This window comes from Macaca fascicularis, chromosome 2 (genome assembly GCF_037993035.2).
Source record: "Macaca fascicularis isolate 582-1 chromosome 2, T2T-MFA8v1.1".
Taxonomy (NCBI): Eukaryota; Metazoa; Chordata; class Mammalia; order Primates; family Cercopithecidae; genus Macaca; species Macaca fascicularis.
In genome coordinates, this window is record NC_088376.1 from 190,980,021 (window position 1) to 191,005,021 (window position 25,001).

The following is a 25,001-nucleotide window of genomic DNA, read 5'->3' on the forward strand; positions in this document are numbered from 1 at the left end:
GTGAGCTCAGGAAAGTCATTTCAACTTTAAAAGACTCAGCTTCGGCCGGGCGCGGTGGCTTACGCCTGTAATCCCAGCACTTTGGGAGGCCAAGGTGGGTGGATCACGAGGTCAAGAGATCGATATCATCCTGGCTAACATGGTGAAACCCTGTCTCTACAAAAAATAAAAAGAAAAAAAAAATTAGCTGGGCATGGTGGCAGACACCTATAGTCCCAGCTACTCGGGAGGCTGAGGCAGGAGAATGGTGTGAACCCGGGAGGTGGAGCTTGCAGTGAGCTGAGATCGCGCCACTCACTCCAGCCTGGGTGACAGAGTGAGACTCCGTCTCAAAAAAAAAAAAAAAAAAAAGATTCCACTTCATTATCTCTAGAGGGAAAAAATAAATGTCAAACATTATGAAGGGTTGTTGAAGATTATATATAAACCTGTTAGGTACCTGGCTTCTAAAACACTTAATATTTTTATTTGTCATCTGGAGTATAGGGCTAGCAACTCTACCTTTAGGATTGAGGTTAATGTTGTTAATCGTTATGAAATAAGTCTAGCTGGGTAAAAAGCATTTTAATTTTTACCCCAGTCTTCCTTTGATAGTATCTGTAGTACCATCATTGTCTAATATCAAGTTTTCTAATTCTACAATATGTAAAGGGGATGGTGGGAGGAAATACGGTACAATTACCATACATGAGGAATGGGGTACTCTCTCCTATTATGTAAGTTAAAATGAAAAACAGGTAATGTTTTAGCAAGCTAGAGATGGAAATTTTGAAAGCTTATGGTCGTGATCTTTTCCTCCGCCTTGACTACCATTCCCTCTCCTTGAGTAATAAACAAGGCAAATAGTTTTCTCCACGGTGACATTGGATCTAATAATAGATTATGTAAGTGGTTATCACCAGGAACTACACAAAGGGTCTGGGTATTCTGTGCCCTTACTGGAAAGTTACTAAAACGTTGTTATTTAACTATGTGCAAGATATGAAAAATATTTTAAAACTTTTGTTTGTAAAGTTAGCTATCTGATAAATATCTTAATCTAGGGAAAAATATTGAGTTGGACAAGGTCTATCTCAAAATGGGGGGTGACAATAGCTATTTTTCTTGAACATGAATAAAAACATTATGTTAAATTATTTAGAAAAATGACATGCTTAGGGTGTGTTAAAACTTAATGAAAGCTGTTGTGATGTTTAAAAGAAAATTAATTTTAGTGATGATATTTGATTTAACAATTTCAGTTTTTTTTAAGAGATGGGGGTCTTCCTATGTTGCCCAGACTTGACTTGAACTCCTCAGTCTCCTGAAAAACTGGGATTATAGGCGTGTGCCGTGGTGTCCAGCTAGATTTTTTTTGGATCAATAATAATTAGTGAACCAAGCTAAGCTGGCAAAGTTTAAGCAATTTCAAGTACAACATATTTATTTCCCTCTCTTTTATTTTTGTTTTTTACTAGCACCAGACTGTTACTTATATTTTATACAAATGTAATTAATGGAATAAAAGGTATTTCACCTGATCATAATGTAAGCTCTTCCATTGTATTCCATTTTTCTTTTGAAAATATGTTAAATTAAAAGTATTCATTCTCTTCTTTAGTCTTCAATCTACTTTTTCTCTTTTGATTCTCTTAAGCTTTATACTGAAAGTGCATTTTACATCAGGTAGGCTTAATAAGTACCAGATGATTAACTGAGTAGCATAAATAAGACAAATGATTAATACTGACATTTATCGGGCACTCATGGCTTGGTGGGGCTGGTGCAGACAGCAGAAGTCTAGTAACATAGCGTGAGTGCTAATTGCTCTCAGTTGAAATTGGGCAGTTGATTTGTCATCTTCAATTAATGGTATTACAGAATGTTCAGCACTCAACACAAGGCAGATGTTATATGGTCATGATTTGGAGCTCTGCTCATATGCAATCTGGTCTTTCAGTCTGCTCACTAACCAAGGCTGTCAATGAAAATATGAGGAAAAACTTACCTTTTAAACTTGGATAAGGCAGGCAGTGATTGGCTGAGACTTGTTTAGTATGTTTAGTATCAGTGTACACTGGCTTTATCTAAAGTTGAAAAAGGCCATGATTTTAAATAAGAAGGGTATCTTTCTATTTTTATTTTATTTTATTGGCTTTACTTAATGCTGTAGAATAAAATATCTTGTTTCTTCCTGTTTTATACAGTAAATTATCATGGAATGCAAAGATACACACTGAAGGACGGGACATAATTAACATACTAACGTTTTGAGATTCAGCTCCAAGATAATTAGGACGCATTTGTCTGTATTTGAATGACAAGAAAGGAGAACTTTCTTCAAGTACTTTGACTTAACATTCTTTTTACCATTTGAGAATACTGAAATTGATACCAAATAGTATCAATTCTCCAAGATTTTTGGAGAAAAATCCAAATATTGGATTCCAAAGTTTGGATTTTTGCAAGGTTTGGATTTTTTTTGAGATTTGGATTTTTTCTCCTTTTTGGAGATTTTTGGAGTGTTCGTTTTCTCCAAGATTTTTGGACTAGCATTTTAAACTTAAGAAGTTCTTATGCAGTTACTCTGATTACTTCTGGACGTCGTTGACTTTGGTTACTACTGTAAGAGTAGCAATTATTATCTCTAGGTTGAAAGTATTTTAATACATAAGTACACTTGAGACAGATACTAATAAAATTCTTATGTTTTAGAGAAAATTATAAAAGATTATAGAGTATGTTGGATATTTCAGAAATGACATGGTTAAAGGATGATGGATTTATATATTCCCTAGCACAGAACAAATCTGAACTGTCATCTCAATGGAATTAAAAAATACTGGAGAACATAAATGCTAAACCTTTGAACTTGTTTCCTAAGTTTGGAGCATCAATCATTCAATGTTTATTAAGCAATACAGTGTGTGTTAGTTTCTATATGTAATACATGTGCATAAAAGATGCAGCTCATACAATCAGGAAGAACATTGCTTATCAGTAGTTTAGGAAAAGACACGTACACCTACTCTGCAAACGTTTATTTATCCACCATTATAGTTGGCACTCTGGATATAAAAAGAATATGGCCTAAAACATTTTCTCAAATAGCTCACTATTACATATAGGAATCACTGCAATACGATGAGATAAAGGCATTCTGGTAGTCATTTTTAAAAAAAGATTACCAGGCATCTAAACCTGTTTTTCTTATACTAGTAGAGATACTAGCAGCCATATTTGTTGTTAAAAATATACAAATGCTTCTATACCAGTTGGTAAATAAAATATTAAGACTGTAACAAGCAGTAAATTTAATAACATGAACTCTGAAGTAGACTCATTAGTACAAGCCAGTCAAAACAACTACAGAAAAATTGTTCCCTTAACATCCATTGATAATAGAAATATTGAATATGGAAAAGTCTTGGCAGATTTTAAAGGCCAGCTTCAGCTGATATCTCAGCAGAAGCTGAGGGAGGATTCCGCATGATGAACAACATAGCTGCTGTTAAGACATTTTCTCTACTTGAGGCCACAAGTTCTGCAAAGATGTTGCCCGTTGGCCACAATGAGGTGGGAAATAGGATCTGGGCATGGCTTCTGCATGGAAACTAGTTTCCCTGGTTGCCTGCTGAGCAGACGAGGTTTCAGCAGTGGCATAAGCAATTATCATCTGCTGCTCGAGAGTTGTCTGTCACACCAAATTGGCACTGGTGGCTCGTTGGGACTTGTCTCTGGGTCCAGGTCATGTGTAATTCTGACATCTAAGTTCATACCTGGCCACAGTGAACAGGCATCCCGTCTAGACTATTGATTAAGCTCCCTTACCCACACCACATCTTTATAAATAGTTCTTACATAAATATGTTCTTTCTGCATTATCTGAATTTGAGCATGCCATCGGTATTTCCCATTATGAACCTGATGGGTAATAAAAATCATAACTCCTTGGCAATGACTGTTAACTAATAATAATGATTAGTTTAGTAGGGCATGTGTCCAAAGGCAAGTAAATCCTAGTAATTTTACAGGAGTTTCCAGGAAGTAATTTTTATTTTTATTTTCTCTCTGGACAGGCAGCAGTGAGTATTTAAGCCTGGATCTCTTGAAATCCCTTGCATCCACATGAGACACAAAGCACAATTTATTATCTGAAGTAGCCTATGCATTATATGTATTAATGAATGTGTTTTTTAAAAGCCATTATCATGCATAGATGGTTATGGCAGTTTTGCCTGGGAGGAGTAGAAAAGATGTTACACTGAAGTTTTAAATTTAAGCTAGGCTTGGGTAATTAGTTTATTGACTCAATAGATTGTTGGGGGGAGTAGGCTGCAGAGAGAGTCTTTTTGGGAGAAGAAATAGAATTTGCAAAGTTATAATATCAGGAAGAGTATGGTAGGAGAATAATTTGAATAGGTTATGGCAGCTGAGGATTGAAAAGTTGAATGGAAAAGAAGCTCTTTACATACCACAATCCTGGAGGCAATGGAGAGCGACTGAAGATGAAGCAGAATAGGTAAAAGATTAGAGACCACGATAGGGATTATTATTACTTATCTTTTTGATATGGAGTTTTGCTCTTGTCACCCAGGCTGGAGTGCAATGGTGCAATCTTGGCTCACTGCAACCTCCGCCTCCCGGGTTCAAGCGATTCTCCTGCCTTAGCTTCCCGAGTAGCTGGGATCACAGGTGCACATCACCATGCCTGACTAAATTTTCTTTTTGTATTTTAGTAGAGATGGGATTGGCCAGGTTGGTCTTGAACTCCTAACCTCAGGTGATCTGCCTGCCTCAGTCTCCCAAAGGGCTGGGATTACAGGTGTGAGTCATCACACCAGGCCAGTTATTATTATTAAGTAGTTGAGATGACAGACAATGAGACTCTAGCCAACAAAATGAAACAAGGTGATGGAGAGAAAGAAAACAGGTTTCAGCTTCTTAAGTGTATGACACAATTCTATAGCTTATTTTTGGAGGGGAGAAGGTGAGACTTGAGGAAGAAGGAGGTTTGATTCCTACGTTACTCAGTGGACAACTAGTGGATGATAATGTCGTTTACCTGATTGGGAACATAAGAAAAGGAGGTTTAGAAGGGATTGAAAAGGATATAGGGTCAGGGAAAGTAATAAGTAGTTTCAAACACATTGAGACTAAGGTATCATGAGATAGCCCACATGGAGTTGTCTAGAAGACAGATCTGGATTGAAATGTAATTTAAAACACATAAATGATTAATCACAACCTTGTGCATCTATAGTCACCAGAGATTGGTGAAGACAATATATTGAAGGATGAATAAAAGATGAAGAAATCGGGAAAATATATATGAAGTGTTCATTTAAAGATTTGGTTACTAACAAAATACTTCAAATTTAGAAATTTGAAAAAAGGCAAACAATAGATGGAAAGTTGAGAAAATTGATTTTTTTAAAACACGAAGATACTTTGATATATGTATGTGGTAACGGAACTAAATCTGGCAAAGTAAAAATTTGAATTACAAATTTAACCCCCATTTATAATTTATTATATGTCTTCCCTCATTAGAATGTAAGATCTAGAAGGGTGGAGACTTTAATCGCTGGGCCTAGAACAAAATTTGGTTCCACTAGTCACTCAAAAATTGTTTAATAAATGAATAAGCGAATGAAAAACACTGTGTGTTAATTGAGGGTTAGGAAAAGCATGCACACTTACACATTGCTGACATAGATTGGTAACCCCAGGGAGACAATATGGCAATCATTTTGATCCAGTCATTCTAAAAACTTTCCCTATAAATAAATTTGCATGTGGTATGAATGAATATGTATATCAATAGAAGTAGGCAAGTAAGTTATTGTATATACTTAAAATGAACAAAGCAGCTCTTTATATTTTGATATGAAAGAATTTCCAAAACATATTTTAAAGTGAAAATAAGTGCTGAAAAGTGTACACGGCAGGTTACTATTTATGTAAAAACAATGTACTTGCTTATTTGTATATGGAATATTTCTAGAAAGATACACAAGAGGTGGTTAACTGTGATTGTCTCCAGGGAATGTATGTCTAAGAAAAGAGTTTGGATAGACTCTAAAATTTTGCACCCATTATAGATTTGTTACTTATTTTTAATTTAATTTAATTTAATTTAATTTAATTTTGAGACAGGGTCTCCTTCTGTCACCCAGGCTGAAGTGTAGTGGCATGATCACAGCTCATGTCAGAGTCAACCTCCTGGGCGCTGGTGATCTTCCCACCTCAGACTCCCCAGTAGCTGGGATTACAGGCACTCCCCAGCATGCCAGGCTAATTTTTATAGAAACGGGGTTTTGTCATGTTGCCCAGGCTAATCTCAAGCTCCTGGGCTCAAGTGATCCTCCTGTCTCGGCCTCTCAAAGTGCTAGGATTACACGTATGAGTCACCATGCCTGGCCATTGCTACCTATTTAAAAAAAAAAAAAAGAGTGAAACGAACCAACCAAATGTATTGAATACTTCGATTGGTGTCAAATACTTTTCCAAGTACCTTACCTTGTCCTATTTGAGGTCAGAAAGAAGAAGGTAAGTGAAGGAAGTAAATTTACAGCTGGTGAATATGTGAGCATGTATGTGTTAAGGTGGTGGTAGAAAATGGCAGAAACTTAAGGGTTTTCATGTGTCCTAATTTCTATTTTCTCTTTGGATGGAAGGTAGTGTCATCTGTGGAAGGGGAGGAAGCAGGGATCATGAAGGTAGAGGAACATTCAGCACAGTTGCTATAGGAAGGAAGGTGAACAAAGGCAGATAAACGAATTCTGTGTATCATTTAAAGTTGAATAGGCATCAATCTATACTACTGTGCAATTTTTCTTTGGAAGTGTTCAGTAGCCATGTAAGAGTGGAAAAGAAACATTGTTGGATTATATATGTTGCTGTGGGGAAGCACATGGTAACAAGAGAGCTGAAGATATTAACAAAAAAGTAGCTAAAGTCAAATGTAAATAAAGACATCAATAGGGAAATAAGTTTAGATTATAAGGGAAGGAATCAGTGTCTTGAAAACAAGGGTGAATTTCATTAGTTGAGAGAAAGTGAGAATTTCAAGGCAGAGCTCTTATCTTTTCCGATTGATCACAAAAATTCTCCCCTCAGGCCACGATTTTTTGGTTCTCATCCCATAGGCTCTGAAGGGAGCCCTCTTGAGTAAAATTATTTTAGAATAGTTCCAGCTATTTCCTGCACGGCCCTCGCTCAGGGAAACATTTATATTTCTCATGTACATTCCCACTTTGGGCTTTTCCTCTACCTCAGCAATTTTCAAAGTGTAGTTTCTGGATCAACAGCATCAGCATCACCTAGGAAATTTAAGAAATGCAAATTCTTGTCCCCATCCCTGACACTGAATCAGAAACTTTGGGAATGAAACTCATCAATGTGTTTTAACCCCTGCCCCCACCAGGGGATTCTGATACATGCTTAACTTAGAACCATTGTTCTAGCTGTTCCCCTATATCTTACCTGAGATAACCACTTGGTTAATTAACTCCAACTCCTTCAAATCTTTGCTCAAATTCCCGTTAATTAACTTCAACTCCTTCAAATCTTTGCTCAAATTCCCACTATGCTGCTTAATTTTGCAACCTACATTTACCTCTCATCCTCCATGAATTAGTCTGTTCTCACACTGCTGATAAAGACATACCTGAGACTGGGTAATTTATAAAGAAAGACAGGTTTAAAAGACTCACGGTTCCACGTGGCTGAGGAGGCCTCACAATCATGGCAGAAGGTGAAAGGCATGTCTACATGGCAGCAGGCAAGAGAGAGAGCATGTGCAGGGGAACTCCCCTTTATAAAACCATCAGATTTCTTGACACTTATTCCCTATCATGAGAACAGCATGAAAAAGATGTGCCCGATGATTCAATTACCTCCCACTGGGTCCCTCCCACAACATGTGGGAAACACAGAAGCTACAATTCGACATTTGGGTGAGGACACAGTCAAACCATATCATTCCACCCCTGGCCCCTCCCAATATCATGTCCTCACATTTCAAAACCAATCATGCCTTCCCAACAGTTCCCCCAAATCTTAACTCATTTCAGCATTAACTCAAAAGTCCACAGTCCAAAGTCTCATCTGAGACAAGGCAAGTCCCTTCTGCCTGTGAGCCCATATAATAAAAAGCAAGTTAGTTGTTTCCTAGATACAGTAGGGGTAAAGGCACTGGGTAAATACACCCATTCAAAATAGGAGAAATTGGCCAAAACAAAGGGACTACAGGACCCATGCAAGTCTGAAATCCAGCAGGGCAGTCAAATCTTAAAGCTCTGAAATGATCTCCTTTGACTCCCTGTCTCACATCCAGGTCATGCTGATGCAAGAGGTAGGTTCCTATGGTCTTGCGCAGCTCTGCTCCTGTGGCTTTGCAGGGTACAGCCTCCCTCCCGACTGCTTTTACGGGATGACATTGAATGTCTGTGACTTTTCCAGGCACACAGATGCAAGCTGTCAGTGGATCTATCATTCCAGGGTCTGGAGGATAGAGGTCCTCTTTTCATAGCTCCACTAGGCAGTGCCCCAGTGGGGAATCTGTGTGACAGCTTTAATCACATAGTTCCCTTCCACACTGCCCTAGCAGAGGTTCTTCATGAGGGCTTCATTCCTGCAGCAAACTTCTGTGTGGACATCCAGGTGTTTCCATACATCCTCTGAAACCTAGGTAGAGGTTTCCAAACCTCAATTTTTGACTGCTGTGTACTTGCAGGCTCAATACCACGTGGGAGCTGCCAAGGCTTGGGGCTTGCACCCTCCAAATCCATGGCCCAAGCTTTACCTTGGTCCCTTTTAGCCAGGCTAGAGTGGCTGGGATGCCAAGCACCAAGTCTCTAGGCTGCACACAGCAGGGGGGCCCTTGGCCTAGGCCAGGAAACCATTTTTGCCTTCTAGGCCTCTGGTCCTGTGATGGGAGGGGCTGCTGCAAAGGTCTCTGACACGCCCTGGAGACATTTTTCCCATTGTCTTGGAGAGCAATATTTGGCTCCACATTAGTTATTTTAAATTTCTGTAGCCAGCTTAAATTTCTCCTAAGAAAACGAATTTTTCTTTTCTACCACCTTGTCAGGTGGCAAATTTTCCAAACGTTTATGCTCTGCTTCCCTTTTAAACTTAAGTTCCAATTCCAAACCATATCTTGTGAATACATAAAACTGAATCCTTTTAACATTTAAGTCACCTCTTGAATGCTTTGCTGCTTAGAAATTTCTTCTACCTGGCCAGGTGTGGTGGTTCATGCTTGTAATTCCAGCACTTTGGGAGGCCAAGGCAGGTGATCACCTGAGGTCAGGAGTTTGAGACCAGCCTGCTTAACATGGTGAAATCCTATCTCTACTAAAAATACAAAAATTAGCTGTGTGTGATGTCAGGCACCTGTAATAGCAGCTACTCGGGAGGCTGAGGCAGGAGAATTGCTTGAACCTGGGAGGTGAACCTTGCAGTGAGCCAAGATCATGCCATTGCACTCCAGCCTGGGTGACAAGAATGAAACTCCATTTCAAAAAAAAAAAGAATTATTCTGCAAAGTGCCCTAAATCATTTTTCTCAGGTTCAAAATTCCACAAATCTCTAGGGCAGGGGCAAAATACCACCAATCTCTTTGCTGAAACATAGCAAGAGTCACCTTTACTCCCGCTTCCAACAAGTTCCTCATCTCCATCTGAGACTACTTCAACCTGGACTTTATTGTCTATATCACTATCAGCATTTTGGTCAAAGCCATCCAACAAGTCTCCAGGAAGTTCCAAACTTTCCCACATCTTCCTATCTTATGAGCCCTCCAAACTATTCAAACCTATGCCTGTTGCCCAGTTCCAAAGTTGCTTCCACATTTTCAGGCATCTTTACAGCTGCGCCCTACTATACTGGCACATATTTACTGTATTAGTCTATTCTCATGCTGCTGATACACATACCTGAGATTGGGCAATTTATAAAGAAAAAGAGGTTTAATGGACTTACATTCCACATGGCTTGGGAGGCCACTCAATCATGGCAGAAGGTGAGAGGCATGTCTTCCATGGTGGCAGGCAAAAGAGAAAGCATGTGCAGGGGAGCTCCCCTTTATAAAACCATCAGATCTCATGACGCTTTTTCACTATCATGAGAGCAGCATGGGAAAGACCTATCCACCCTGCCATGGTTCAGTTACCTTCCACTGAATCTCTTTCATGACACATGGGAATTATGGGAGCTATAATTCGAGGTTTGGGTGGGCACAGTCAAGCCATATCACTCCTCAAGGTACCACTTTCCCTGTGTATTTTTTTGTTTTGTTTTGTTTTGTTTTGTTTTTTTTTGGGACAGAGTCTCACTCTGTCACTCAGGCTGGAGTGTAATGGCACAATCTCAGTTCACTGTAACCTCCGCCTCCCTGGTTCAAGTGATTCTCCTGCCTCAGCCTCCTGAGTAGCTGGGATTACAGAAGTGTGCCATCATGCCTGGCTAATTTTTGTATTTTTAGTGGAGACAGGGTTTCAAAATGTTGGCAAGGCTGATCTCAAACTCCTGACCTCAAGTGATCTGCCTGGCTTGGCCTCCCAAAGTGCTGGGATTACAGATGTGAGCCCCCGTGCCTGGCTGAGGTCTTGATGTTTTCATTCAGGAGGGGTACTATAAGAAAAAGAGTTAAATAAATGTCATTTAACCCATTTCTATTTAAATTTCTTTACTATTAGGATAGACTTAATATTTTCATTGTACATAGTAGAACTTTTCAGCCAATACATTATGTAAATAATTCTGTAAGCAAACTTCATTTGTAGGTTTAATTTATTTGCATTAACTCATATACTCTTAACTACTAAATAGCATAAAATGGGAGTATATGAGTTAATGCAAATTATTTCTTGGAAATCCTCAGTAGCCATATGAGAGTAGAAAAGGAACACTGTTGGATTATATGTCTTGCTGTGGGGCAGCACAAGGTATTTTTGTAAAACGTGTGATGGCATTCTACTCTTACCTAATTAAGAGTATGTGAGCTAATGTACTTAAGAAATTTTCCATGCCATGACAAAGCAGTTATCTTTTATTAGTCTTAAGAAGTATGTAATGTAATTAATGAGCAAGTATTTACTTTAATTCTTAGATAACTAATGAAGATGATAAAAATCACTTGAATTGAGTCATCAACTTAAAATTTAACTCATTTACCATTTTCTGTCCAATATTAATTGTCATAAAACAAGGTTAAAGAAAGTACAATGCAAAAAGTGTCCAAGTGACAGACCATTATTTTTCTATCAAAGGTGAAGTTTAACATGCAACAGACATAAGACATCACATTTAGCCATCAATTTTCTTCTTTGGATAGAAAAAGCTCACAAAAGTGGGAAAGACTGATCCAGAAGTTAGTTATATAACAGTTCTGGTGTCTTTCTGCCAAGCTGTGAATTGTTTATGTCTACCCAAATTTATACATTGAAATCCTTACTCCGGAGGTTATGGTATTAGGAGGTGAGGTCTTTGGGAGGTGATTAGGTCATGGGGGCAAAGCCCTCATGAATGGGATTACTCTCTTTATAAAAGAGGCTTGAGAAAGTTCCTTGACTCTTTCTACTACATGAGGTTAGAGTGAGAAGGTGGCTGTCTATGAGGAACATAGGCACCGAATCTGCTGGTGCCTTCCTCTTGGACTTCCCAGCCTACAAACTCTGAGAAATAGATTTCTGTTGTTTATAAGCCACTCAGTTTATGTAATTTTGTTATGGTAGTCTGAATGGCATAAGAGGCTCTTTTAATGTCCTATTATGTCTAGGAGGAGGAAGACATAATATGAAGTCCCTAAGGGACATTTTAGTAAAGAATTTAATAAGCCATCTGAGATGCAAGGGAGCTAAGCGAAGAGGGTGTAGTGTTAGTTTCAGCTGATGTGGCTCTAATCTGTGTATAAACAGCTTTAGTCAATAAGCTTTTGGCATTGATTTGAAGAACAATTCAGAGACACATTTCTTGCCTTAACACTCCTTGCTAAATTTTGTATTGTGTAAGCTATCTAAAATTAGTGCTTTGAGGATATAATCTCAGGCATTTGTGTTAATTCTGTGCTTGTTTAGTATCTTCTTGCAAAAGTTGTTCCAAATAAGGTGCGTCATCAGTTATTATCTTAAAGACATTATTACCTTGTGTCCCTGGAATATGTCTATTGACTTTATTTTTAAGAAGCCAGCATACTATCAAAAGGCTTTTTAAGTGTATGGAAGGTCCAAAAGGAAATGATGTGCCATTTTCAAATCTTGCTTTAGTCCAATTTAATCTCACAATTTTCATCCTCCTATTTCATAATTTGACAACACTTATGTCCTTTGGATTGATATTTAGTTTTGCAATATATGTGAAAAAATGTGAATTGTGCAAAAAATGATAGGAGATGTGTATCAAACAGATTTTGAAACATCTTTTTAGACTCCATAATGTAGAATATTATTTGCTTAGAAATGTATGTCACCAATTCAGACTTTCTGCAAGTTCATGTTATTAACTGAATTAATCTGGGTTTATGAAAGACATTACTGTTTATAAAAAATGAAATCCAATTAAATCAGCTTAAGAAAAAGAGGTCGTCAACAAGTGACTTCACAACACACAGGGACAGTATATTAGTCTGTTCTCATGCTGCTAACAAAGACATACCTGAGACTGGATAATTTATTTTAAAAGAGAGATTTAATGGACTCACAGTTCTACGTGGCTGAGACCTCACAATCACGGCAGAAGGCAAAGGAGGAGCAAAGGCACATCTTACATGGGAGCAGGCAAGAGAGCTTGTGTAGGGGAACTCCCCTTTATAAAACCATCAGATCTCATGAGACTTATTCACTATCACGAGAACGGCATGGGAAAGATCCACACTCATGATTCAATTGCTTCCTACAGGCTCCTCTCATGACACCTGGGAAATATTGGAGCTACAGTGAAGATGAGATTTGAGTGAGGACACAGCCATACCTTATCAGGTGGGAAACAAAGTATAGCTGGGCTACTCAGAGGACTGGAAAGGAAACTGGAAAGGAAGATCTCTTACTATCATTCCAGATCCTAGTGGTCTCTCCCATCCACATTTTTCTTTGCTTCTCTTTCCCTTTACTAACCCTCTGTTTTCAGTCCTGGCCCCGGTGTTGTATAACCTTTCTGTTCAACTGTGTGGCTTCATCCAGCAGTTAATTTACTCAATAGCTCTCTGTCCTATTGGTAAACTCTGAGAAGAGGGTTTGGATTGGTTTCAGAGTAAGGTGCTATCAGACGTCATCTGGAGAGTGGAGTCAGGAGGGCAGCAAAAGGAATTTCAAAGAAGGAGCGATTACTCCAAACTATGTTGATTAACTTTAAATATCAAATAGTGTTTTAGAATTTTATTACTTCCATACTGCTTATTTTTTATTGGTATGCTTATGGCCAGGGTAAATAAATGACATCAGAGCTATAGGAGTGATTTACTTTGGCCTCATGTATACCCAGAAGGAAGGAATTCAGATTAAGGGTGAGGAATATATTATCGTTTTATATTCTAGTATTCAAGGACAATTATATAGCAGTTTTATAGTTAATCCAAATCCTTAGGTGGAAGTAAGTGGAGAACTGTGATAATTGAGTTAAAGCACCTCGCAGCCAATTTTAGGGAAAAAGAGCCTCAAGGGGCTTGTGAGGGTGTTAGAGGAAAAAGACATTAGTTTGGGTTCCTGAGTCCTGCTGCAAGGAAAGCAAGGAAAGCTGGCCTGGACTGGAGAAAGTTCCTGGAGCTAAATGAAAGAAAGATGCATTTGATTCCTTAGTATTAATTTCTGAATTATTAAGGAACTCCCACCAAGTACGAACCTGGTGCTCTGGGGCTCTGAAGAGTAAGAATGAAGTATAGACCTTGCTTCCAAAGGGTTTACAACTCAGTTGGAAACACAAAGCGCATATGTTGCTAGATAGGTTGGGATAAACCATGCCATACATTTACAGAAAGTTAAGATCTCTAACCCTGAGGTGCCAGCATAGATGCTTTTTCTCAAATCCTTTCACTTCCATTGGGAAGATGAGGGATCATAAACTCAGAGCTTCTTGGTTCTCAACTACAAAATCATGGATTTCCTACAAAGACCTAATATTGTAGAAAACGTTTGAGGCCCACAGAAATGTCGAAAGGCATAGAATCTGGAGGTTGCTGCGTTGGAGGAGAGAGGATAGTTATTGTCATCCTGGAGGACAATACACAGCAAATGGCTCATTGTTTTATTCCTTGTGGAGTTTCACTTTTGGGACAAATAAAGATTTAGTGAAAGTAACTCTGAGTTTTAAAAATTCTTTATGTTTAGGCAATTAGGCACATCAGGATAACTCAGCATCTTCTTCTTGACTAATATATTATAAGAAGCTTTCCTAGAGATAGTTGTGGCAGGAACAGCTCTATTTACAGTGCAATACTTTCTCAGAAATAGTATAACTGTTTCTGATTATTGTCCAGAAGCACAGGAAAATATTCTTAGGATAGATTTGGCTTGTACATTAAATTATCAACTATGAAAACCAAATCAAGAAAACAAGGATGCTTCAATAAAGAAAAAGTCCAATAATTGACATTTGGTACATTTATTTAGCCAGAAGGTTAAAAATGTCACTAACCCTTGCCCAAGACCATTAATTTTCCATGTATTAACAAATTTTGTAAAATACCATTATCAGAGTATAAATCAGTATTTTTAATCTTTAGCAAATTACTGAAGAGGATTAAATTACACATGATTATTTGCTCTATTAAGAATTTATCAAGAAAGTAAAAAATGTAATTTTCAGTGTTGTTAAAATGATATTTATTGTCTATTAGTATCACTAGGTTAAACTACAACCAAAGAGAGAATATCTGGTGAGGGGAAGGTTGTCTGCATTTGCTTAAGAGTTATTTGGAAATAATTTAATTTTCATTATTTTAAAATGTTCTTTCCAAGCAAGGACAAAGTAAATTGTCAGTTGTATTGTGTGTTTCCATTTTTTCCCATTAGTGGGATACTTCAGAGATTCTGTATTCTGTCTATATAAAACTGAAGAGTACAAACATTAAAATACAAATCAATACCATTTGTAGTTTTCAAAGGAACTTCTGATTACTTCATATCCTGCTAATATAAACATAAAAGAAAAACATCTCTTATGTTTATAATGAATGAATTCATAACACTGGCATACATTTAACTTCCTTTTTTATTTTTAGAAATAGTTCTCTGACAGCACAATTCTCACATGTTGACTTAAATATAATGAAGTTCATGTCGTCTCTTTTGTGCATAAATTTCTCTCTTGGCTTATCTTTAGTTTTATGCTAAAAGAATTTTACATTTATTCAAATAAAAGCTATTTATTGATTCGTAACACAAATAAATTGCAGTTTGAAATAGGTTTTGTACCTATTTTTCACACTGTCAATCTTTATTTCTCTAAGCAGTTCATGCAAAATTTAATTAAGATTTGCTTTTTAGTTTTCCATTTTCCCCCTTGAATATTACTGTCCTAAGTAGTAGCCAAATCAGCTATTCTGAATTCTCAGACTGGTCCTAATTTTCATCATCTGTTTGCAAAAAATCCAAGTTGTCTCTCTTTCTTTTTCTCTTTTGGCATGCCAATGTTTGAAAACTAGAAAAGTATCTGTTTTTCTTTGCTTATATTCAATAGACGTCATTTTTGATGCAATGTAGATAGCACATTGAGGTTGCCAGGTTTAGCAAATAAAAAAATAAGAATGCTCAGTTAAATCTGAATTTCAGATATACAATGAATAATTTTTTAGTATGTCTATGATATTGCATGGGACAGGCTTATACTGACAAAAATATGTATTGTTTATCTGACATTCAAATTTATCCTGCTGTCCTATATTTTATCTGACAACCTTATACATTTTGTCATAGTTGGTAGAATTTCTGTTAACCTTCTATTCTTTTTTTAGATCTTATCACCTCTCTTTTATACTATCTCCATTATTTTCCATTTTTCAGGTTACAAAATAAGAAAACAATGGATTTGATTGTATAATTTTTTGTCACACAGTGAAGTTGTCTCGCTGGGTGAGATATTAGATACTATATTCACATGTAATACATTAAAGTTCAAAAAAATTTTTAAGTTATGTTTTATTCATTCATTCATTCATTCATCCATTCATTCAGAATAGAGATGGGTCTCACTATGTTGCCCTGGCTGGTCTCAAGCTCCAGGCTTCAAGTATTCCTTCCATCTAGGACTCCCAAAGTGCTGGGATTATAAATGTGAGCCACAAAGCCCAGCTGAAGTTATAAAAAAATTTAACAGCACAAGTAGCCAGGATACTGATGACACTTTCAACTTTAAATCTCTAGTTTAACATTTTGTCTCAAAATTTAAAATCTCTCCTACACCTTTTTGGCTTCCTCCTTTGATTAGAGTTGGCTTGGAATGTGGTCTCTTCCAATGACAAGGAGGAGTATATCAAATTAATTTTCTTGCTTTTGACTAGTCATCAATAATATAATTCATTAGTATTCTCAATCTGTGCTCTTTGCACTTGGACTACTATAATTGTTGATTGGTGCTTGTAGTGGGGAAGGGGTGGTCAAATAAAATTGGGAAATCCTGGGTAAAAAAGGCATCTTGACTGAAGAACTCTGAAACTTCAGTATTTTACTTTTCACTGGACATCACTAATAGGAGAACCGCAGTATACTGCTTTTCTCTAATTTATTTGACATCAGAAAGTTTGTGTGTGTGTGTGTGTCTGTGTGTCTGTGTGTGTGCACGCGCATACCATACCAAGTACATTTTTTTGCAACATTAAGAGTTTTAGAAAACACAGTTAGGAAATTCTAAAGAGGGTTCCAGCAACTTTTTATCTGATTTCCAGGTCACAAGTGGCTTAAAGAGTAAACTAGCACGAAAGTCATTAGTAACCAGTCTACCACAATATAGGTCGGGCTGCATCAACATGACAGATTTCAAATGGCTCACTCTGATTACAGATGGGTTAATTTAAATTTAATAAACCCAAGTCCAAGTAACAGAGAATGGGAAAGGCATAGAGGTAGGAGAAACTTGGAGCTAATCTTTGTTGTGCACTTACTGTGGCACTTGAATCCATGCAAGATGCTTTTATATAATTTATATAAATTATGACTTCATAATACCCTCACAACAAAAATATAGCCTTATGTAGATGAGGGAACTCAGAATGGTCTAGTGATTTGTTTATTGTCCCATTATCAGTTAAAACTGCACAACTGAAATTCAATACAGGTTCTGTAGGCTTCAAACGCATATTCTTTCCCTACTCACAAAAATCCACTTAAAGTCGATTTCCTTTGGCTTCTGCTATTCCTAGAAGGACCTGGACTACTCCTTCAGTTTCGAGAATTACTGTCTAAAGAAGCAATGATTCTTCCATTTATAAACCATCTGGGCAGCTACTATTTTCTGATACTTACAATGACCACTTCTTTTTGTGATTTATTTAGGATGTTTTCCAAATTGCGTATTAGTAACCACTCACAGGGGTAAATGAAGGCTCATCAAGTAGTGAAAAGGCAGCTGTTCTCAATTTGCTGGCTGCCACTGGAATCATCTAGTGACCTTTAAAAATGTTGATGCCTGCTTTTCAGCCCCACAAATTCCAATTTAATTGATTGGGGTATGGCAAAGGACTTGGGATTTTAAAATACTACCTAGGTGATTTTAATGTGTAGCCAGGCTGAGAACTATTGTTTTTTAGGAATCAAGATGAGAATGTAAGTATTTCCATAAAGAAGTAAAAGAAATAATGTTACTATTTATTTAACAAGCCCAATGTTTTGAATAGCTGCTGAATTTAAGGACTTTTTCAGGTGGAAAATAAACAATTTAAAGTTTGATGTCTTTTTCTATATAAATGATATTTGTATTCATTTGGGGAACCTGTTTAAATATGTACTTATTTCACTAGTTAGGTTACTGAGTCATTCTTATTTAATCTGTAAAACACATAATTCTAAAACAAAACCATGGCGGTCTCACATCATATCCCAGTATAGATTTAATTATTACACTAAGAAATTCACATTTTCAGAGCAGCATGAGCTATCCCTAAATCAATGTCTTAAATCCTTTCAACAATGCACTTTTTACATCTCATATTTGTCTCTCTCATATTGACGTTGTTGAGGGTTTAACAAAGTGAATTTAAGTAAAGTACCACTCTCTTGATGTAACTACAGTATTTTTCAAACCATTCTTTAATTTTGGAAGTTAATTTTTTTTCTAATTGGCAAAATTGCAGAAAAAGAGGCTCTATTAGATTTCTACTAGAAATAATCTACTTAAATATTAAAGTAATAAAGTGATCATACAATGGGTTGAAAACAAAGCATTCTAATTGCCAGGCTTTGGCAATGAATGGATGTAGGAAGCAAGGGATAATCTGGATATTAGAAGGAGGGCAAAAATGTATGGTGTACTAATTGCCTTATACATTACAGTCTCATTAAACTCCTAATAATACTAGCATTTAGGTACTATTACTATTCCAACCATACAAATGCGAAAATTGAGTCTCAGAGAGCAGGTTTTGAACTCATTTCTAGAGCTTGTGGTACTAACCATTATATGTCATTGCCTTCCTCTGAATGATAATATTTTCTGCTTGAGTGACTAAGAGATTGATTACATCAAACAACATAGATATGTAACTCAAGTGAATTAAAACTTTCAGAGTAGGGTATCAAGGTAATAAGTTTATACTTAGACATATTTAATTTGGGTGCAGGGATTTTACCTGAGAAAACAGTCATTAGTCAGTTGACAATATGGATCTGACAATCACTTGAAAGTTCAGAGATGAGGAAGACGGAGTACCAAATGCATGGTGCTCATGGTTGAGAAAGTGGCAGTGGATAAAATAAGGGAGGAAATATAAAGTAAAAAGAGTTTTAACATATGATCTTGTTGGAACACCTCTAATTGTGACGCAGATAAGGCACAATTGGATTGGCAAGAAAGATGGCACAATAACAAAAAGACTACATCACAGAAACCAAGAGAAGAGATGTTTTTAAGAAAGGAATGGTGATAGCAGTGTCAAATGCGGCAGAACTGGACTAGGATAAAGTGTGGGTAAAGGGATACTGGATTTGGCAGTTAGAAAGTCATTAGCAATCTGCTAAAGAATGATTTTAATATCCTTGTAGGGCTAAAATGGAGACTAGGTTAGCCTCCAGAATAAACAAAAAGTGTCTGTTTATAATTAGTTAATGTTTGTGGAGTGCTTCCTATAAGCCATGTGCTGCTCAAGGGTTTTACATGTTTTTAATGAGCTAACAACCCTACTTGGGGATTCAGTGTACTCAAGGGCACACAGAATTAAAGAGACACAAATAGTCACTCCAACATATTAGAAGTTTTAAAAAACTCTTCTCTAAGCGAATGATGGAACAATTAGACCAGAAAACAAAACAAAACAAAACCAAAAAAAACAAGACCAAAAAAAACAATCACCCAAAGAGTTTATATATAAAGGATCTAAACAACACAATTTTCCACCTTGGTCTAATTTATATTTAGAACACCCAACAACTGCAGAATACGCATAAGATATTTAACAAAATCGTAAGTATTTGAAAATTGAACAACATATATCTAAATAATCCACAACTCAAATAAAAAATTACAAGGGGAATTTAAAATAGTTTAAACTGAATGTTAATAAAAATACCGTATGTCAAAATTTTGGGAGACAACTAAATTATTCTTAGAAGGAATTTAGAGCTAATTATTTATATTAGAAATCAATGACCTATGGTTTTATCCTAATAAACTAGAAGGAGGAGAGCAAACTAAATCCAAGTAGAAGAAATAAAATAATCAAATAAGAGCTGACATCAAAGACATAAACAACAGACAAAAGAAAAAAGTCAAAAGATGTTTCTTTAAAAAGATCAACAAAAGTAATGGAATTCTAACTATACGGATTAAAAAAAGTCAAGTCAACAATATCAGAAATGAAAAACGGGTTTTCGACATAAATCATATGAATATTAAAAGGATAAAAAGAGAGTATTAAGAGCACTAATGTCAACAAATTAGGCAACTTAGATAAAATGGACAAATTCCTTGAAAGATGCAAAGTAATAAAGTTTACTGGAAAAAAAAATAGTTAAGTTGGAGAACCTTATTTAATTAGTCATTAAACACCTATCCAAAAGGAAAACTATGATTCCATATGGTTTCTTTGGTAAATTCTATCAAACAGTTAAAAAAGAAGCAATATAAATTTAATACAAACGCTTTCAGTAAATAGAAGAGAAACATTTTCATCTGATTTTCTGATTTCAGAATTATCTTGAGACCAAAACCAGAGAAAGACACAAAAAACAAAACCAGAAAAAGACCCACCGTCCCCGTGAAATTAAACTTTAAAATCCTTACCAAAACATTAGCAGCTGAATCCTGCAATATTTACAAAGGATAACATATCCTGACCAAGTGAGATTTATCTCAGGAATGAAAAGTTACCTTAAGATTAAGAAATCAATCAATATAATTTAACTTATTAAGAGAATGAAAGAGATATACCATGATATCATTTCACTGGAATCAGAAAAAAATCCATCTGATAGAATTTAACATCTATTCCTGATAAAAAAAATTCTTAGAAAAGTAGGAATAGAAAGGAACTGCCTCCATCTGATAAGAGGCATTTATAAAACATCTGCACCTAACATCATGTTTCCTTCTGAAAGTCTTAATGGTACTCTCCTAAGACTGGGAACAAAGATGCTTACTTTTACCGTTTCTATTCAGTATTGTATGTCATAGACCTGGCTAAAAATGCCAGAGAAAATAATTCATGAGGATCAGAAAGAAAAGATAACACTGTCTCCATTTGGAAATGATGAATCTGTTTACTTTGAAAATCTACAGGAATCTAAAAATCAACTGTTAGAGTAAGCAAATTTTACCAAGTTGCAGGACACAACGTTAATAAAAATCAGTTGTAGTTTTATATAATAGCAGTAAATAATTGGTAAATGAATTTTTTTAGAAGTCATATCTAAGAATACTAAAATCATAAAGTACTTGGGAATTAATTTTTCAAAGATATACAAACCATCTGCTCTGAAAATTATAGAACATGGTTGAGAGAAACTTAAAGAAGACCTAAATAAATGGAAGGCCTATATTTAAAGACTCAGTGTAATTAAAATGTTAATTATTCTGAAATTTATCTCTAGATTCCACATAGTCCCAGTCAAAATTCAAGTGGGGTTGTCTTTAGAAGCTGGCAAGCTGGTTCCAAAATTTACATGGAAATGTAAACATATTTTAAGAAAGAACATAGTTTAAGATACACAGTTCTTGATTTCAAGACTTACTCTAAAGTTGTAATACAGACAGTGTGGTATTGGTGAAGAGTAGAGACGTACGTCATAGCAATACTTTAAAGAGTCCTCAAATAGACTTGCAGATATATGTTCAATTGATATTTGAAGATGGTGCCAAGATAATCCACTGGAGTGAAGGAAAGTCTATTAAATACCTGGTTATCCATATGAAAAATAATGATTATCAGTTCTTTACAGATACACAAAAATTAACATGAAATGAATCATAGACATAAAAGTCAAAACTATAAAGCATATCAAATATAACATTGGAGAAAATTTTAGCTACATTAGATTAAGCAAAGGTCTCTTAGTATAAAGGAATACAAATTATAGTGGAAAAAATAATTAAATTTGATTTTACCAAAGTGTAATAAAGCTTCTGATTTCTAAAAAACAGTTAAAAAATAAAGTCAAGCCACAGAATGGGAGACAATACCCGTAAGACTTGAGAATTATTTACATGATAAAATATTTGCATCCGGACCATATGCAGAACTCTTATATGTTAACAGTAAGACTAATAATTCATTAAAAAAACTCACTTAAAAAATAGACACAAAATTTAAACAGATACCTCACAAAAGAAGATATTTGAATAGCCCAAGTCTCAGGGAATGTGGTCAACATCACAGTCTTCAGGGAAATATAATTTTAATTGATAACGAAATACCAGTTTATACTCATTAGAATGGCTGATGATAAAAAGATGAAAAATACCTACATTGGTGGAAATATGGGGTGTACAGAATCTTCATGCATTATTAATAGTAATATAAAATGGTACAACTACTTTGGAAAACTATTTGGCATTTTAAAAAAAGGTTAAACATATATATCTGACAATATGACCCAGCCATTCCGTTGCAAGGACTTTACCCATGAGGAATGGAAGCATATGTCCACAAAATATCCTGTACATGAATGTTCATTGTATTCATAATAGCCTCAAACTAGAAACAACCCAATTCATCAATGGTGAATGGATAAAAAAGATGTGCCATTCACACAATTGAATGCTACTTATCAATTAGTACAAAGCAGCAAACTACTGATACATGCAACATGGATGAATCTCAAAATCATTATGCAGAGTTAAAGAAGCCAGACATAGAAAGGGTCCATTTTGTATTATACTATTTACATAAAATGCAAACTAATATGGGTGCAAAAAAGCAGATGAATGATTGCCAGGGTCCAGAGACAAAGGCAGGGAAGGACTGCAAAGAAACCTGAGGAATCTTTTAAAGGTGGTTTGAATGTCTATTTTGATTATGGTGGTGACTTCAGGATATACATAACCATTAAAACTCACAGAATTTTGCATTTTAAATTAATATAATTTAACTTATGCAAATTATTCCTCCATAAAGTTGGTGAGGCAAAAAACAAAACAGATGGACACCAAACAACTGAGACAGTAAAGCAGGGGTAGCTAGAGTCCAGAACATTCTCCAAGCAGAATGTAGCATAAAGTAGAGCAAGTGTATCTTGGAGACACCAGAAGATCTACCAATACTACTTGTGATGTTGAATGGGGTTGAAATCAGGAAAATGAGTTGAAAGTTTAATAAGTTCCTTTCACTACTTTAAAAAAGCTTGTGTCAGAAATAGCCTACTGAATTTTTGCTGTGATAGATGATGACTTAGTTTATTACTTCCATTATTCCACCTGCTAAGCCCCATTCTCCATATATGTTTGTACCAGTATTTAAAATGTTTTAATTGGTTATCTTCATGGCTTTCAGTAACAGCCTATCAATTTTCTCTTTGTTTTCATTAACAACAAAATGTAGGTTTTGACTCTGTACTGTGTGAAATGATATTCATCAACCCCTATTGATCCCTTAAATTTTCTTTTGCTTTTTTTTTTTTTTTTTTTGAGACGGAGCGTCTGTCGCCCAGGCTGGGGTGCAGTGGCCGGATCTCAGCTCACTGCAAGCTCCGCCTCCCGGGTTCCCGACATTCTCCTGCCTCAGCCTCCTGAGGAGCTGGGACTACAAGCGCTGCCACCGCGCCCGGCTAGTTTTTTGTATTTTTTAATAGAGACGGGGTTTCACCGTGTTAGCCAGGATGGTCTCGATCTCCTGACCTCGTGATCCGCCCGTCTCGGCCTCCCAAAGTGCTGGGATTACAGGCTTGAGCCACCGCGCCTGGCCTCTTTTGCTTTATACTACAGAATTTCTTCTTTTACATTGTTGAGGTTCATAACATTTCTCAATTTTCTTATCATTATTAAGTTTACATAGCTTAGAACAGGTTTAATCTAAAAAGTCAAATACATAATCGTGGCTATGTAAATATTATTTATTGCAGAACCAGTGGCTACTAATATTATACGTCTCATTTATCAGCTTTTGTCTTTCTTAGAGTTTCTAGTTTTCCCACTTTTTAATTGATACATAATATACATATTTATAGTGTCCATTTGATATTTTGATACATGTATATAATGTGTAATGATCAAGTCAAGTGATTTAGGATATATATCACCTCAAACATTTATCATTTATTTTTGTTGGGAACATTCATATCTTCTCTTCTAGCTATTTTGAAATATATAGTATATCGCTGTTAACTATAGTCATCTCACTGTGCTATCAAACGTACAACTTATTCCTTCTAGCTGACTGTTCATTTGTATCTATTAACCTACCTCTCTATGCTGTCTCCACTTCCCCACCACCCCACCACCCATTCCCTGTCTCTGGTAACTATCATTCTATTCTCTACCTCCATAAGATTAGCTTTTTAAACTTCCACATGTGAGTTAGAGCTTTGACATTTGTCTTTCTATGTCTGTCTTATTTTACTTACCATAATGACCTCAATTTCCATCCATATTGCTGCAAATGACAGGAGTCCATTCTTTTTAATGACTGAATAATGGTCCATTATGTGTATTTACCACATTTTCTTTATCTGTTTATCCACTGATGGGCACTTAGGTTGATTCCATATCTTGGCTATTGTGAATAGCATTGCATTAAACATGGGGGTGCAGGTATCCTTTTGATATACTGATTTTCTTTGCTTTTGATAAATACCTACTAGTAAGATTGCTGGATTGTATAGTAGTTCCATTTTTAGTTTTTGAAGAAATCTCCCACTGCTTTCCATAATGGCTGTACTAATTTACATTCCCACTAACAGCATGTAAGTATGCCCTTTTCTCTGCATCCTTGCCAGCATTTTTGTTTGTCTTTTTGGTAATAGCCATTCTAACTGGGGTTAGATGATATTTTATTGACTTGCATTTCCCTCACGATTAGTAAAGTTGAGCAGTTTTTCATATATCTGCTGGCCATTTGTATGTCTTCTTTTGGGAGATGTCTATTCAGATTCTTTGCTCACTTCTTTTCTTTCTTTCTTTTCTTTTTCTTTTTTTTTTTTTTTTTTTGCTGTTAAATCAATTCCTTTATATTTTCTGGTATTAATCTCTTGTCAGATAAATATTTTGCAAACATTTTCTCCCATTCAACAGGTTGTCTCTTAAATCTGTTGATTGTTTTCTTTGCTGTACAGAAACTTTTTAGTTTAATATAGCCTCATTTTTCTCTATTTTTGTTTTTGTTGCCTGAGCTTTTGAAGTCATAGTCATAATATCTTTGCTTAGACTAATGTCCTGAAATG

General features: G+C 36.0%; 1 protein-coding gene and 1 long non-coding RNA gene across 6 annotated transcripts in view; one reads left to right on the forward strand and one right to left on the reverse strand.

Annotated features, from left to right (window-relative positions):
• HTR1F (5-hydroxytryptamine receptor 1F) overlaps positions 1–25,001 on the reverse strand; it is a 207,674-nt gene that overhangs the window by 21,018 nt on the left and 161,655 nt on the right. The gene's annotated exons all lie outside the window — the stretch shown is intronic.
• The window catches only part of LOC141409743 (uncharacterized), an 87,775-nt gene continuing 75,557 nt past the window's right edge, over positions 12,784–25,001 (forward strand). Inside the window, exon 1 of the long non-coding RNA XR_012431766.1 lies at positions 12,784–12,965. This is a non-coding gene — a long non-coding RNA (uncharacterized lncRNA). The remainder of the gene's footprint in view (positions 12,966–25,001) is intronic.